Source organism: Callorhinchus milii, unplaced genomic scaffold, assembly GCF_018977255.1.
Source record: "Callorhinchus milii isolate IMCB2004 unplaced genomic scaffold, IMCB_Cmil_1.0 Scaffold2, whole genome shotgun sequence".
NCBI classification, from domain to species: domain Eukaryota; kingdom Metazoa; phylum Chordata; class Chondrichthyes; order Chimaeriformes; family Callorhinchidae; genus Callorhinchus; species Callorhinchus milii.
This window is the reverse complement of record NW_024704743.1, coordinates 115,404,230-115,420,645: the sequence shown is the minus strand read 5'-3', so window position 1 is coordinate 115,420,645 and position 16,416 is coordinate 115,404,230. Positions and strand designations below refer to the sequence as shown.

At 43.6% G+C, this 16,416-nt stretch overlaps 1 protein-coding gene across 1 annotated transcript in view; it reads left to right on the top strand.

Moving 5' to 3' along the window:
• Positions 1-8,993: 8,993 nt before the first annotated feature.
• The window catches only part of dennd3a (DENN/MADD domain containing 3a), a 51,604-nt gene continuing 44,181 nt past the window's right edge, over positions 8,994-16,416 (top strand). Inside the window, exon 1 of the mRNA XM_042332302.1 lies at positions 8,994-9,025. The gene's annotated coding sequence lies outside the window, so the exon portion shown is untranslated. The remainder of the gene's footprint in view (positions 9,026-16,416) is intronic.

Sequence of the window (16,416 nt, the reverse complement as noted above, 5' to 3'; positions counted from 1 at the left end):
ACCCCTCCCCCATGCTCGGGTCCTGACCTCTGACTATCCATCGCCTTGGGATGTCCTCCCGATGTGAAAAGCGCTCTATAAATGTAATTTTGTTATTGTTTGTTGTTGTTGTATATGCAATTTGAATATAACTTGATAAAAATATAAACTTTTCCAAAATCTGCGCTAGTATAATTTTATGTATATGTATGTATTTCAACCTGATATTTCAATACAATAATGATAACAAATAATTTTCAAATCTTTACATGGATAAAATTTGATATTTAAAATAGTTGTATTTATAATTACTGTCGATACCTTCAACTTTTAAACAAATGTATTACTCTTCAATAAATTTGCTGTAATCTAATTCTTGCTTGTATTAATGATGTCTAATGGCTAATCTTGGTTTCCTTTGTCCAAAAGACTGTTACCACAAACTTCCGTAGTAGAGTTATGAAAGGAAACCATTATCTCTGCAGGCGGATACAATGTGGTTAAGTATACCTAAAATAAACGTTGCTTGTGTATTATATGTTAAGAGGCTAAGAATTATCCTTCTGTATGAATTGAACTTGTTTTTTTAAAAAAACACTTTGGGAACTAAATAATGGTACTGCAGAGAAATGTAACTATTTGTACTCAAATATTTCACATAAAAATCAGTCACAGAAAACTAATTATTTCACCTAAACTACAACCATGTCTAGATTTGTGTGGATTGGATAAGATAGCTATCAATGCTGCTCTTTGATTAGTTGAAAGAAAGTTTCTATGGAGAAAGATTCAATAGTAGAGTGAAGACAATTTAAGCTGTCGGGGTGGGGGGGGGGAGGGTTAGCACAAAGTCAAGGGCCTAAATTATGATGAAAGTGTGGAAAAACTTGGATTGTTTTCTCTCGAGTTCAGAAGATTAAGAGGTGATTTGATCGAGGTATACCAAATTATGCAGGGCTTTAACAGGCTGAATAGTGAGCAGTCGTTTCCTTGGCGAGAGAATTGAGGTTTAGAGGCCATAGTCTTAAACTGGAGGCTAAACCATTTAGAAATGAAATACAGAAGTATTATTTTCACGCAGTGGGTGCTGGGAGTGTGGAATTCAAGCAGAGTCAATTGAAAAATTTAAAAGTAACATAGATATGTGCTTGATAGACAGGGGTATGAAGAGATATGGAGAGACGTTGGTGAAATAGAATTGAGTTGTGGATCATCCATGTTCTTGGAAAGTAGCGTAAAAGCCTTGATGGGCCGAATGGCCTACTCCTGTTCCTCTGCTCTGTGAGAACGGGGTACTATTATGAAAGGGGAAAGTTTTGCCAATGGTGTAGTGACAAAATAAGAGATGGAGTGCGGGGTGGGGGGGAGCTTGGAATCAGAATTGTAACTCACAATTATGATCCAGTGATCTTTGTTGAAAGTCCAAACTTTGAACCTTATATCATGGTCTTACCACAAGTCAAAATTTATAAAACTGTCCTATATCATCTAACAGCTCAAATCCATGAATAACACTTTGTGGAGTCCTGTAGCTCAGTGGTTGAGCACTCGCTTTGCAAGCTAGAGACCTGAGTTCAATTCCAGGCAGGGCGAAACCTTGGGCAAGTTTCCTTACTCCACACGCCTAATAATAATCCCTCCAAAACCAAAAACAATAATAAATTGGTCATTTTCAATCCACGACTGTTTGTGGGACATTGCTGTGCGCAATTGGCTGCCGCGTTCGCCCACAAATATACAGTCAATTCACTTTACAGTGTGTTCTGTGAAGCGCTTTGGGACGTCCTCCCGACGTGAAAAGCGCTATATCAAATGCAAGGATTATTATTATTATTATTATAACACCACTCGCAACCAATACCATGCCTTCAAAGAACAAGAACTCAAGAAAAGAAAGGGTCAATATTTCTTTGTAGAAGGGAAAAAAAATTGGTCACTCAATCCATGATTGTAGGTGGGACACTGCTGTGCGCATTTGGCTGCCGCGTTTTGCCCACAAAATATACAGTAAATTTACTTTACAGTATAGTACAGAAGTGAAGCACTTTGAGATGTCTCAATGATATAAGGTACTATATCAAATGCAAGGATTATTATTATACATTTGTTTGTTTGAAGAGACAGTTTCTAACTTTTATATAAAGTAAATCAAGAGCTCACATCTGACCTAGCCACTGAGTCGGTGATTGTCACTTTTGTCATAGCCCCCATGGCAAATAAACCAGCAAAACTATTTCAACCCTAATATAACACCTCAAACTTTTTAACCTGCACATTTGGTGTATTTGGCTTCAGTTATCAGATAAGATCCACAAATTTATGTAAATATATTCTAAATCTTTCGATAGGATCCACTAGGAGTTGCACTTCTGAGAATCTTTAAGAACCACCATTTAACAAAACAGCAATATTTAGACAAAAGACTGAGTTCAGACCAATGGCAAACATCAGCAATCTGTTATCTTACTGTACATATTCAGGATGAGGATGGCCAAAAATACAAATACTGTTCTATTTCTGCCATCAAGTGTCTGGAAGGGTGTATTACAATGTCACTGATTTCTAGTTCTACTTTATTCAGTTTGTTAATAAGATTTAAAGATGGCTATATTGTGAGTTAATGATGTAGAATGAGAAAAGAAGCAAATTAAATTTTTTACAACAGGAAAGATATTAAGATTTTTAAAAAGGCATGGAGTCTTAAAGAAAACACTTATTTGTGTCAGAACCTGAACTATTGGCTTTGAACTCAAGGCTATTAACCATTTCTGGATCAATGGCCCACAACATTATTTTGCAATTCTTTGATTATTATCGCAGTAGATAATAGTCTCGCTTCTAAGTCAGAAAATTGTGGATTTAAGTCTCATCTTTCATCTGATCTGCATACTCTTAAGCATGAATTTTCACATGTATCAGACACTTGGCTGACTAAACAAAAAGACAATCTGACGATTTAGTAGTTGGCTATATTTTTAGCACAGCTGGCTTAGTCAGTGCCAGAGGTCAGGTGGGGTTCCATAGCTCAGGGGTGAAAACTTACCCACCGATATTAGGCTGGATTGGGCAGTGGATGTAAAACAGTCCAGTGTTAACCGAGAGAAGGGAGGGCGCAGCAGAGTCAATTGGGTTGCAAAAGGATGCCGAGGCGTAACTTCTGATGCAAATAATTGTGACAATACAATATATTGTTATGTTAATTTTTTTAACCTTTCGTCTTAATAAATTTGGTACTGTATTTTGCATTTTGACAAGTAATAATAACCTCTTAATTTTGAAGAAAGGTTGGTAGCTTGACATGTGGTGACAAAGAATAACTAGCTATTCCCTTGTAACATGCACTGACAGGATATCCAGTACTGCTGTGGCCAAATACCCTGGTGTAATGGCAGTTCAAGCAATACAATTAGATTAAGGATGTTGGTTTGTTGGTAGCCATGATATTCAGTGCTGACCAAAAAATTTGTGAATAAAACTGAGTAAAACTTCTCCCCAAAATAACACGTTGAGAAGGAAATATGGGTACTTATGGATAATATTCCCTGCATTTGATATAGCACCTTATCACATCTTCAGGGTAACAACACAACAACAAATTACACTTGTATAGCGCTCTTCATGCCGAAAAGACATCCCAGGGCCCTGGACAGTCAAAGGTTTTGGACCCGAGCTGGGAGTTGGGGTCAGGACGAGTGGAGGACAGAGGAGATGGGGTGGGAGGGTGTCCGAAGGCACAATCGAAGAGGAAGGTCTTTAGATGGGACTTGAAAGGGGCAAGGGGGTGAGGCGGAGGGATTGCGGGATAGAGTTTCAGAATCTGTGGGCAAAGTTGATAAGTAACCGACCGCCAATGGTGGGGCGGGAAGTGCGGGGGACCTGAGGCAGGTGTCTACCAAGCAGAAGGAGTGGACAGGCTGATATGGGATAGGGTCGGAGAGATAGGGGGGAGCAAGACTGTGGAGAGCTTTGAAAGTGAGAAAGAGGGTTTTATGCTCAATTTTCTGAGGGATGGGAAGCTAGTGAAGCCAGGTAAGAACGGGAGTAATTGGTTCGCGGAGCCTGGTGTGGGAGAGGACATGAGCTGCAGAGTTTTGAATAATCTGCAGCTGGTGGAGGGAAGAGTTGGGAAAGCCAGTGAGCAGGCAGTTGGCATAGTCAGGCTAGGATGTTATAAAAGCATGGATCAGGGTCTCATCAGCCAGCAGGCAGAGGCAGTGGCGGAGGCGGGCAATGTGGCAGAGGTGGGGAAAGGCAAAATGGGTCCCGCATGAACATGGGGTTTGAAGGATAGCTGAGGGTTGAAAAAGACACCGAGGTTTCTACTCCAAGATGTCTCAAAGCGCTTTGCAGAATATACTGTAAAGTGAATTGAATGTATATTGTGTGGGCGAAACTTGGCAGCCAATTGTGCATAGCCGTGTCCCACAAACAGTCATGGATTAAATGACCAAATTACTACCTACCTGCCTGCCTACCTATCATTTATTAATTATTTATTTATTGGAAGGAATTATTACCCCTGGAAAAGCGATCCACCAATTAACTAACAATCGGGTTCCTACTTACTGCTCGGTGAACAGAGGAGTGTGGAGTAAGGAAACTTGCCCAATGTTTCGACCTGCCGGGAATCGCACCCAGGTCCTCTCGCTTGCGAGGCGAGCGCTCCAAACACTGAGATACAGGATGGGGTATATTATAATAGAAAGGGCATATTCTAATACCGAATACCATTGATATTATTAATCATTCTTAATGAGAGGGCATATTACAGTAAGGTTCTAAACATAACGTAAGTTCTTTTTCCTGAATTTTCAAAATTGCTACTTACCCTATAATAATAATAATAATAATCCTTGGATTTGATATAGCGCTCTTCACGTCTTCTCGACGTCTCAAAGCACTTCACAGAATAGACTGTAAAGTGAATTGACTGTATATTTGTGGGCGAAACACGGCAGCCAATTGCGCACAGCAATGTCCCACAAACAGTCGTGGATTGAAAATGACCATTTTATTATTGTTTTTTTTGTAATACTACTATTAGGTGTGTGGAGTAAAGAAACTTGCCCAAGGTTTCGCCCTGCCTGGAATTGAACCCAGGTGTCTCGCTTGCAAGGCGAGTGCTCTAACCACTGAGCTGCAGGAGTCCACATGCAGCCTGAATGAAGCATGCTGGAGTACAGACGTTGCTAAAGAGATGACTTTTGATTGAGTAGTTACAAGATTCATTAGGATTCAGGAACCAGGAAAGATCAATGACCTGATTGTCATGAGCTGCTTTTTGTCCCCCCTCAAATTAACAGTATTTGTCAATGTTTTCTCAAACAAGAGAATATTGCTTTGTGCCTCACTGATAGTGACCAAAAGAAGTGCAAATGTAGAGACACTGTCCTTGGTCTAGGTGTAGGCTGAGTGTTGATCAAACTGAAAGGCATTTTTATTATATTTTAGAGATTAATATTTAATGGTTATATTTATGGTTAATTTTAACTAAACGATGAAGTGCACCCATTTGAGTACTTTTTTTTAAGATTCAATACTCATCAGGTTAGTTTGTTGGTTTTATGCACCGTTTGTCTTACCCCATCCTGTAGCTTCGTGGTTGGGGCACTTGCCTGATGGGCGAAAGAACCTGGGTTCGATTCTTGGTGGGATGAGGCGTTGACTGGTTTCCTTGCTCCACACGCCTGTTTATATGACAGTGGGTTGGTCGATTCGTAGATCGCTTTTCTGGTGGTAGTGATTCCTTCAAAAAAATAAATGAATGAAAAGATAACAATAGCCGTTGGGTCACTTTGTCCATTTCTGTTTGTGGGACACCAGTGTGCGATTGGCTGCCGCATTTCGCCCAGAGTATATATCGATTCACTTTACAGTTTATTTTGTGAAGCGCTTTGAGACGTCTCGTGATAGGGCGCTATATCAAATTCAAGGATTATTATTATTATTCAGACTAACCCAAACTGAAATGTGAGAGATTCTGGAAAAAAATCAAGTTGTGTGCAAGCGGGACAATTGTGAAAGTGTGCGCATGTATGCAAGATTTTTAGGGATGCTAATTTCCCCACATACCTAGTAGTATTGCATTTCCCAATTCAACATGCTTTTGCCTGTGCAGGGTGGTCCAATCTTTTGGCTGCTGAGGACCAGATGCCCTATTTGAGAAACGCCCCCTGGCCGCCAAAGCAATATTTTTGTGTTTCCCTTCCAGAAACAAATGATTTATGGGTTACGGAGGGAGCGGGAAATGGAGGGGGGCACGGATGAAATCAGTCCGCGGGCCGTCAGTTGGACCACCCTGAAGTTTAAAATTTATAAAGAAGAGTTTTTGCATCGAGGGTTGTTAGAAATATATAATGCATCATGAAAGGCTATTGCTACCAAATCATTCATAACATTTAAAGGAAACTGGATAAATACTTGAGGACTTCCAATATTCAAGATTATGATATTTAGCAAACCAAATGTACATCGAATAGGAGTGATAAAACAGAGATAGTGTTTGAACTTTGGGGAAGGAAAATATGTGAATAGCCTGTTAAAAAGGTTCCTTAGATGTATAATAGAGAAGGAAATAAGTGGTTTGAAAATAACATATTGAAGTAAAGAAAAAAAGTAAATAAATTCTTTACTTAATCAACACCAAGTGAGCAAAGTATTTATTATCTTAAGGCAGAGATTTATTTATTTTAAGTAAATTGATTACTTAGTCAGTGAAATAATTTATTTCATGCAATCATTATTTATCCCCTTCAGCTAAGAAACCAAACATCCAGCTCAGGTAATTAATTATTCATTCAGTCTGATAATTATTTAAGGTGATTGATCATTTATTTACTTACTCAGTGAATTATTTATAGGCATTATGCCTTGAGCTAAATATTTCCCTGGACTATTAATGATTTACTAATTTATCTTTTTTTTGGTCAGCCAGGTGTTTGACACATGAGAAAACCCATCACCAACCCTACCCCTATCCTCACTTCCCAGCTCCACCTCCTTGCCCCCATCTAACAGATATCGTGAACCTCTTCTCTCTGTCAACTGGCACTGTTCCCACCCCCTTGAAAACAGAAGCCTTCACCCCATCCTCAAAAAACTTTTCCTTCTCACAGTTCAGAGATGTTAACTGTTATAATCCATTGTTGTACTCTTTCACCACGCCCTTTAAAATTTTCCTGAGGTATTTATCCATTTCCTTTTTAAATGTTGTTATATTTAAATGTTCCTTCCTCATTGACATGCTCCCTCTCGACAATATCATCTGTAGACATGGGGTAAACTTCCACATGTATGCCCATGACACCCAAATCTACTTCTCCTCATCCAGCTGGGACTCCAGGTCCTGTTCAGCTGATGTTGTCAGCTTGTCTGTCAGAAATCAAGGCCTGGATGAGCTCAAAATTCCTGCAGCTAAATGTCAACGATACTTTTTTGCCCAGCATCCTGTTACCCTCCAGAGGACTAAAGCGGAGACAGAATGGCTGAAAGCTTGCTTGCCAATTGGACAACAACAACAAAATTACATTTATAGAGCGCCTTTCACGTCGGGAGGACGTCCCAAAGTGCTGAACAGTCAGGTGTCGGGGCCCGAACATGGGGGAAGGGTGGTTTGGGGTGAGGGAAGGCGGAGAGGTGGGAGGGTGACCAAAGGCACAGTTGAAGAGAAGGGTTTTGAGACCAGCCTTGAAGGAGGCAAGGGAGGAAGTGAGGCGAAGGGAACGTGGGATGGAATTCCAGAGTATGGGGGCAGAGAGGCTGAAAGCCCGGCCACCGATGGTCGGGCGGGAGACATGGAGCAGACCAGAGCCCGCTGAAAGCAGGGAGCGGGCAGATTGGTAGGGAGTCAGCAGGTCAGAGAAGCAGGAGGGGGCAAGGCCATGGATGGCTTTAAAGGTGAGGATGAGGATCTTGAACTCGATCCTCTGGGGGATGGGGAGTCAGTGGAGTCGGGCGACGGTGGGAGTGATGGGGTCGCGGTGCCTGGCACACGAGAGTACTACGAGCTGCAGTTCTGGATGATCTGCAGCTTATGAAGGGAAGAGCTGGGAAGGCAGAGGGAATTTCCGTAATTGAGCCTTGATATGACGAACACATGGGTGCGGGTTAGATAAGGATCGCACGGATAGATTAGAATCCTTGTACTTGATACAGCTCCTGCTACCGAGTCGAGGTGGGGAGGAGGAAGAATCTCGTGAGAGAATAAAAAAATGCGAGGTGGAACTTAATAATATCTGAAAGACAGGTGTGTGGGTTTTTTCAAGATCCTCATCCTCACCTTCAAGGCCATTCACGGCCTCGCTCCCTCCTACCTCTCCGACCTACTATCCCCCTACCTACCTGCCCGTACCCTCCGTCCCTCCGGCTCCGGTCTGCTCCACATCCCCTGCCCCAACCGCCCTACCATCGGTGGCCGGGCCTTCAGCCTCTCAGCCCCGAGGCTCTGGAACTCCATCCCCCAGTGCCTTCGCCGCCTCCTCCCTTTCCTCCTTCAAGGCCGGTCTCAAGACCTTTCTCGTTGACCGAGCCTTCAGCTCCCCTCTCGACTCTCTACCCCCTCCTCGCTCCCTCCCTTCCTCCCTTCCCACCCCTCACCCTGACCATACCCCCCCACAAGATGCTCGGGTCCTGACCCAACTGTCCAGCGCCTGGGGACGTCCTCCCGACGTGAGAGGCGCTCTACAAACGCAACCTTGTTGTCGTTGTTGTTGTTGGCGGCGGCGGCGGCGGCGGTTTGAACCGGGAGCGCGCCCGGCGCGTGCGCGCTCGGGCTGACCACTCGCGCTCGCGCTCGCGCGCGCGCGCACGCACGCGCGCCGTCGCGAGCGATTGGCCGATAACGAACTTTTTTTGTTCTCCTCATCGTTTCGCTGCGAAGAGGTTCCTTGAGGGGAGGAGAGAGAGAGGAGAGAGAGAGAGGAGCGGAGGTGCTCTTCGTGCGGCGGAAGAGAGAGAGAGATAATTATTAATTGTAGTTAAAGACACGTCTACAGACAGATGTGGAGGAGAGAGAGAGAGAGAGGGAGAGAAAAAGAAAAATCATCAGGTGAGCGCAGGCCCTGAGTTTCTTCCCTTTTTATTTTAAAGACGTGTTTGTTTTGTCGGGGAGGGGGGGGGGGGGGAGGGAAAGCCGGTGTCGATGCTCAAAAAGGTTCGTACTTTTAAGTCTTAAGTTGAATTAAGTTTCTTTTTTTTTAAAAAAAATGATGTGTTCTCTCTCTCTCTCTCTCTCTCAGTAACTGTCAAAACAGCGTTTTCTGTTCAGTTAACGCGGAGGTGGCGATCGGGACTTTAGATGTTTGTTGTTGGGGGGTCGTTTCTCTTGGGAAGACGCACACTTTTTTTTTATCATCTCTCTCGGGTTAGTTGTTTAGTTTTCAAAACAAAAAAAAATGATCCTTTTTTTTTTCCTGGTGATAATAATAATAATAATAATAATAATCCTTGCATTTGATATAGCGCTTTTCACGTCGGGAGGACGTCCCAAAGCGCTTCACAGAACACACTGTAAAGTGAATTGACTGTATATATCGGGAACGAATGCGCGTTTGCCGTAGAGCGAAGGCGTTCGCAGAGCTTCGTAACTCTCCAGCAGTTCCTCCTCCTCCTCTCCTCCTTCTCCTCCTCCTCTATTCACTCGTCGGCTCCCACCGGTTCCTGTTTCCCTGGAAGTCTCCCAAGTTCGTCTTTTTTTTTAAAATAAAGAAAATATCGAGTGTGGAAAAAATAGTGGCTCCAAAGGTCTTGTTTCACCCCCAAAATATCCAGTCCAGTCCACTTTGTAATGCATTCTGTGAAACGTCTCAATGACAATGGTCATCAAATGCATCAAATGCAACGATTATTATTATTATTATTATTATTAAATGTTTTTTTGCCTTTTTTTATATTTAAAAAAAAGTGAAAACGAATGACTGCAAAACCGTCTCCCGCTGAATCGACACACGGTTTCCCACTCACTGTTTTATTAACACGTTTTCGCAACTTTTTTTAAGTAAATATTTATGGCTAAAATGACATTGTACAGAAACTTGGTTTCTATTTTGTTCAGCGTTTCTTATTTTCACAAATGATATTAATTCTTTCCGTGTACCACATTGGTTGTTATTCTATGTGTCAACTGATTGTAATTGAGTAAATTCATCAGCTTTTTTCTGTGCTGATAGATCCGAGATTACCGAGGATGTTTATCTGATGCTTTTCCCACTGTATCTCTTAAGTGTTCACATAGTAAAGCTACTGCAGTGGCATTGATGGAGTACTGTAGCTCAGTGGTTAGAGCACTCGCCTTGGAAGCGAGTGATTTGGGTTCGATTCCTGGCAGAACGAAACGTTAGGCAAGTTTCCTTACTCCACACACACCTGTTTACCTATTAGTAAATAGGAACCCGGTTGTTAATCCATTGGCAGATCGCTTTTCTGGGGGTAATAATTCCTTCAAAAAAAATTGGTCACTCAATCCACAACTGTTGTGGGACACGGCTGTGTGCAATTGGCTGCCATGATTCACCCACAAAGCATACTGTCAATTCACTTTACAGTATATTCTGTGAAGTGCTTTGAGATGTCTCAAAGATGTGATAAGGTGCTATATCAAATGCAAGAATTATTATTTGATGTGTAGATGCTTAATGATTTGATTCAACTTTTTGAAATGATCAGTTCAAACATTGTCAGGAACCTGGGTATCTTGTTTGACCCTGAACTGTCCTTTCTCCCCCACATCTGCGCCATGACTGGCACTGCCTACCACCACCTCCGCAATATTGCCTCACCCCTCAGGCTGCTGAAACTCTCACAATGCATTCGTCACCTCAAGGCTTGATTATGGAAACTCGCTCCTCATAATAGCCTTCCCAACTCTTCTCTTACAAGCTGCAGATCATCCAAAACTCTGCAGCTCGTGTACTCTCATGCACCAGACTCCGTGACCCCATCATTCCCACCCTCGCCCGACTCCACTGGTGTCCATCCCCCAGAGGATCGAGTTCAAGATCCACGTCCTCACTTTTAAGGCCATCCATGGCCTTGCCCTCTCCTACCTCTGACCTGCTGACTCCCTACCAATCTGCCCACTCCGTCCGTTCATCGGGCTCCATGTCTCTCGCCCGACCCGTTCTACCATCGGTGGCCGAGCTTTCAGCCTCTCTGCCCCCACACTCTGGAACTCCATCCCACGGTCCCTTCGCATCGCTTCCTCCCTTGCCTCCTTCAAGGTTGCTCTCAAGACCTTTCTCTTCGACCGTGCCTTTGGTCTCCCTCCCACCTCTCTGCCTTCCCTCACCCCTACACCACCCCCCTCCCCCATGCTCAGGCCCCAACACCTGACTGTTCAGCGCTTTGGGACGTCCTCCCGACGTGAAAGGCGCTCTCTAAATGTAATTTTGTTGTTGCTGTTCTGAATCCAATCCTGTTCTTTCCCAGTGATCACATTTGTACTCTGCAACAACTTACATTTATACAATGCATTTAACACATAAAAAAGTGCTTTATAGATTTACATTAATTAATGTTAACTAGAAATTAACTGATTGTTGACCATCAAGTTTGTTCCACAGAAACAAGTGCAGATCAGATTATTCTCCCCCCCCCCCCCCCAATAATTGCCATAAGTCAGTGGCAATTATTAGCAACCACCTAGTTGAAATCAATTTATTCAGCTCGAACTTGGGACCCAGTTCCTGGTTTGTATGACTGAAATGTAGTGAGGTACATTTATCTGCTAAACAAAAGCTTTTTAAAATGTAAACCTGGTTTGTGAGCAGCTTATGTAGAAACTCTACGTTTCCTCTTGCCCCCGCCCGGTCACCTGCGGGGTACCCCAAGACTCCATCCTTGGCCCCCTTCTTTTCCTCATCTACGTGCTCCGTCTCGACAATGTGATCCGCAGACATGGGGTCAACTTCCACATGTATGCGGATGACACCCAAATCTACTCCTTCAACTGCGACTCCCAGTCCGCTGATGACCTGTCAGCTTGTTTGACACACAAAGGCCTGGATGAACGCAAATTTCCTGTTGCTGAATGTCAGCAAGACGGAAGCCATACTCTTTGACCCCTGTCAATGTCTTCTCCTGGATGTCTTCTAAACCTCCCCGGGCTTTCCCTCAGGCTCTCTGAACCCGTGTACAACTTAAGCATCGGGTTTGATCACCAGCTTTCCTTTCTACCACACATCTGTTCCCGCTTTTTTCCACCTCCGCCACATCACCCATCCATACCTCACAACTGATGCAACTGAAACCCTCGTCCATGCCTTCATTTCCCGGCTAGACTATTCAAATGCCCTCCTCCCTGGTCTCCCCAGCTCCACCATACACAAAATATAATCAATTCAAAACTCCGACACCAGATACTCAATCTGCACAAAACTCTGTACTCCCGTCACACCAGTCCTAGCCAAGCTCCACTGGCTCCCAGTCACTGAATGGATATAAGATCCTCTTACTCGTTTTCAAATCCCTTCGTGCTCTCTAAGCTCCCTATCTATCCAATCTGCTTACGTCCCACTGCACCACCCACCCACTCGACTGGCTCTGGCCTTCTGTTTGTCCCTCGTGCCCTCTGTTACACCATTGGTGACCAGGCCTTCAGCCACTGCCCCGAAACCCTGGAACTCTCTCCCTCAATCCTTCTGCTTTGCCCCCTCCCTCCCCGCCTTTAAATCCCGCCTAAATACCTTCCTTTTTGATAGTGCTTATGGTCACGTCCCCCCTCCTTCCCCTGGTTCGTTGTCAGACTCTGCTCTGGAACGCTACCCTGCATGAAGGACGCTATATAAGGTGTTGTTATTTCACAGATTCTGCATGAGGCATTTGACAGTTTTATTTGAAACTACTCTGTGCTTTGGCATTAGGTTTCTTTAGTACCTCTGACCTTGCAGAGATTGTTGTTTCCAGAATGACATAGTTTGATAATTAAATAGTAATTATATCAATTGAGTCTCTTGGATTTTTTCAGATTGGGTTAAATCAATTATATTTCTAATCATGAGAGAACTGCACCTCTTTGTTCATAATTTCGCATTCAGGACAATGTCATCACTCTTCAGCTGTATGCAATCTGTTCATGGTAACTTCTATTTTTCTTTACATCTGCTTTAACCTACCTTCTTGCAATGTCTGATTTGCGATTGCTGTCTCTTCTCAAGTCCACAATTTACTGTGTTGTGTTCATTGAGAGATTCTTCCTTCTGCTCTTTCCATAAGATTTTTCTCATCCTATCGATACTCTGGCAACCTTGTCTTAAATTATGTTTATTCTTGAACTATGTGACACAGAAACTTTTTAATCACGGAGTACAATTTCTTGCTTGGATTCTATTTTGAACTCATTCTAAATTGCCTTTGCTAATGTACTTGTTTGTTACTTTTTCATTCTCGTTGTTAATGCAAATTGTTACAATGCTTTACTGATTCTTCTCCTTTCATTGGGTTCTTCTGATAATAATGATAATCCTTGCATTTGATATATAAGGCCTTATCACGTCTCTGAGATGTCTCAAAACACTTCACAGAATATACTGTAAAATGAGTTGACTGTATATTTTGTGAGGGAAACGCGGCAGCCATTGCGCATAACACTGTCCCGCAAACAGTCGTGGATTGAGTGACCAAATTTTGATTATTTTAAAACAAGGGATTCTTATCCCAGGAAAAGCGATCTGCCAATCGACTATCAGGTAACTTACTGCTAGTTGAACAGAGGCGTGTGGAGGCAGAAATAACTGCTGACGGCAGAAATAACTGCTTGAATCTGAACTTTCTAGCTCAGTTTCAGCTCTGACGTCACTAATTATGACAAGAATTTTTATTTTTTTGTTTTGTAGCAGCAGTTTGTAGGTTGTAACAAAGGCCCTCCTGTATCTCATCTGTTGCTTCCAATTTTTCAATTTATTGATAGTCGTGTGACCTACTAATATGTTGCACTCATCAGCAGGCACTATATTGGTCCTGGCTTGTCAATTCCTTCTGTGCATTCTTAAATCAACAACAAAGACTGTCTCGTGTAGTCCTTCTTTCCCAACAAACAAAAACAACTTTTCAATGGACATGAGCAATGAAAAATGGGTTCCAAAAACCTGAATCATTTTAATTGAAATTAAGATTATTGTGACTGGATCTATCGTGTATATGCCATTATTTTCTTTGTGTAGCATCAAAATGATAACTGATATTCAATGCCTAATTTACTGTAGTATAATCATTCTTCATCTCAAAGATGGAAAACATCTGCTTGGCTGCATTGTCCTCCCCCCACCATGTCCCCTTCCACCCCACCCAGACCATCCACACCACCTTCTCCCTCCGCCACTCTCCCCTCCTTACACTCCTTTGCTCCCGTTTCTCTCCTCTCTCAACCACAATCGCCTGCATGAAGTTCACCACTGGCTGCCTCGACCCTCTCCCCACCCAGCTACTAGTCACTCAACTCCCCCTTTTCTCCCCCTTGCTGGCTGACACATTTAACCAGTCTCTCCTCAGGCTCTGTTCCACTTCCCCTGAAAACCGCTGTTATCACATCCCTCCTCAAAAAACCCACCCTCGATCTCTAATTTCACACTACTGTCCCATCTTCAACCTAACCTTCTTTGCCAAAGTCCTGGAACATATTGTTGCAGTCAACTTCGGTCACACCTCTCCTTCCTTGAGCCCCTGCAGTGTGGTTTTCGCTCTGCCCATAGCATAGAGACAGCACTGTCAAAGTCACAAGCAACATTCTCTCTATCTGTGACCAGGGCTCCCTCAGCCTCCTTGATCCCCTGGATCTGTCTGCCTCATTCGACACAGTCGACCACGCCATCCTCCTCCACCGCCTCTCCATCATCCACCTTAGTAGGACTGCACTCGCATGGTTCGAGTCCTACTTAACCAACCGCTTCCATTTCATCTTGGCAAATGGTTTCTCCTCCCCTCTTGCGCGGTCACCCGTGGGGTACACCGGGGCTCCATCCTTGACTATCTTTTTTTCCTTATCTATATCCTCCCTCTTGGCGATGTTATCTGCAGACACGGGGTAAATTTCCACATGTGTGCAGATGACACACAAATCTGCTTTGTCTCCTCCAGTACCAATTCCAGGTCTGCCGATGTTCTATCAGCTTGTCTGGCAGACATCAGGGCCTGGATAAGTGCAAACTTCCTGCAACTGAATGTGGACAAGACGGAAGGTATATTCCTTGGCTCCCGTCAACGTCTTCACTCCTAAGGATTTAAACTCTTCAACCTCCCTGGGCTCTCCCTCAGACTCACCGAACCAGTGCGCAATCTAGGTTTGATCCCCAGCTGCCCTTCCTCTCCCACATCCGGTCCCTGACCAGGACTGCTTTCTTCCATTTCTGCCACATTGCCCGACTCCGACCGTATCTTACCCCAAATGCAGTCGAATCCCTCCTGCATGCGTTTGTCACCTCCTGCTTGGATTACTCAAAACGCACTCCTTACCGGCCTCCCCAACTCCATTATTCAAAAGATCCAGCTCATTCAGAACTCTGCCACCCACGTACTTACCCGGACCAAACTCTATACCCACATCTCACCAGTTCTGGTCAGGCTCCTCTGGCTCCCCATCACCAAAAAGTTCGTCTTCAAGATCGTCACACTTGTATTCAAATCCCTTCACTCTCTTGCAACTCTCTACCGCTCCTCACTCCCCAATCTACCACCTGGAGCCTCCGCTCAACTGACACCGGCCTCCTGCTCGTCCCTCGCAAACTCCGCCCCACCATCGGAGGTTGCGCTTTTAGCGCAACACTCTGGAACACTCTCCCTCGATCCCTCCCACCTTGCTCCCCCTCTCCCCCTTTTCAAGTCCCACCTAAAAACCTTCCTCTTTGACTGCTTACGGCCACCTCTCACCACCCCGCCCCCCACCCCCTTCAAACCCCCAGCTTTGTTGTCAGACTCCGCCACTGTTAGGTGTTCTGAGACGCTACTCTGCATGAAGGGTGCTATATAAGTGCAAGTTGTTGTTGTTTTGAATTAAACCCAATGTAGTAGGGTAGCATTAGATATCTGTTGTCTGACTTACGAGGAGATGGCAAATGTGCGCTGATTTACTGCACTAATGTACCAAGCAATCTGATCTATCTGACCAGAAAGGTTGTTAAAATAACATTTCTGACCTTGTGGGTTGAAATGTTTTCACTTTGTAAACTGTTTAAAAACTGTTCTCAAGTATTATAGCTGAAAAGTGTTTCCATTCTGCATCTGAACTTGGTGTTTTGCTTGATGCCTGTGCCGAGTTAGGAGCATTTTAAATGGGATTTTGACTGTCTGTCAAATTATAACCTTCCCTGAGATTTTCAGAATTATCAGTAATGCAGATTAAACCAGATCATAAAATATGTTTAAGGTGGTATGGTTTATAAATACAGTGGAATCTGCTTTTACTGTTTGGCTGTTAACCCTGGACGTCGGGTAAAAATCGAACAAAAC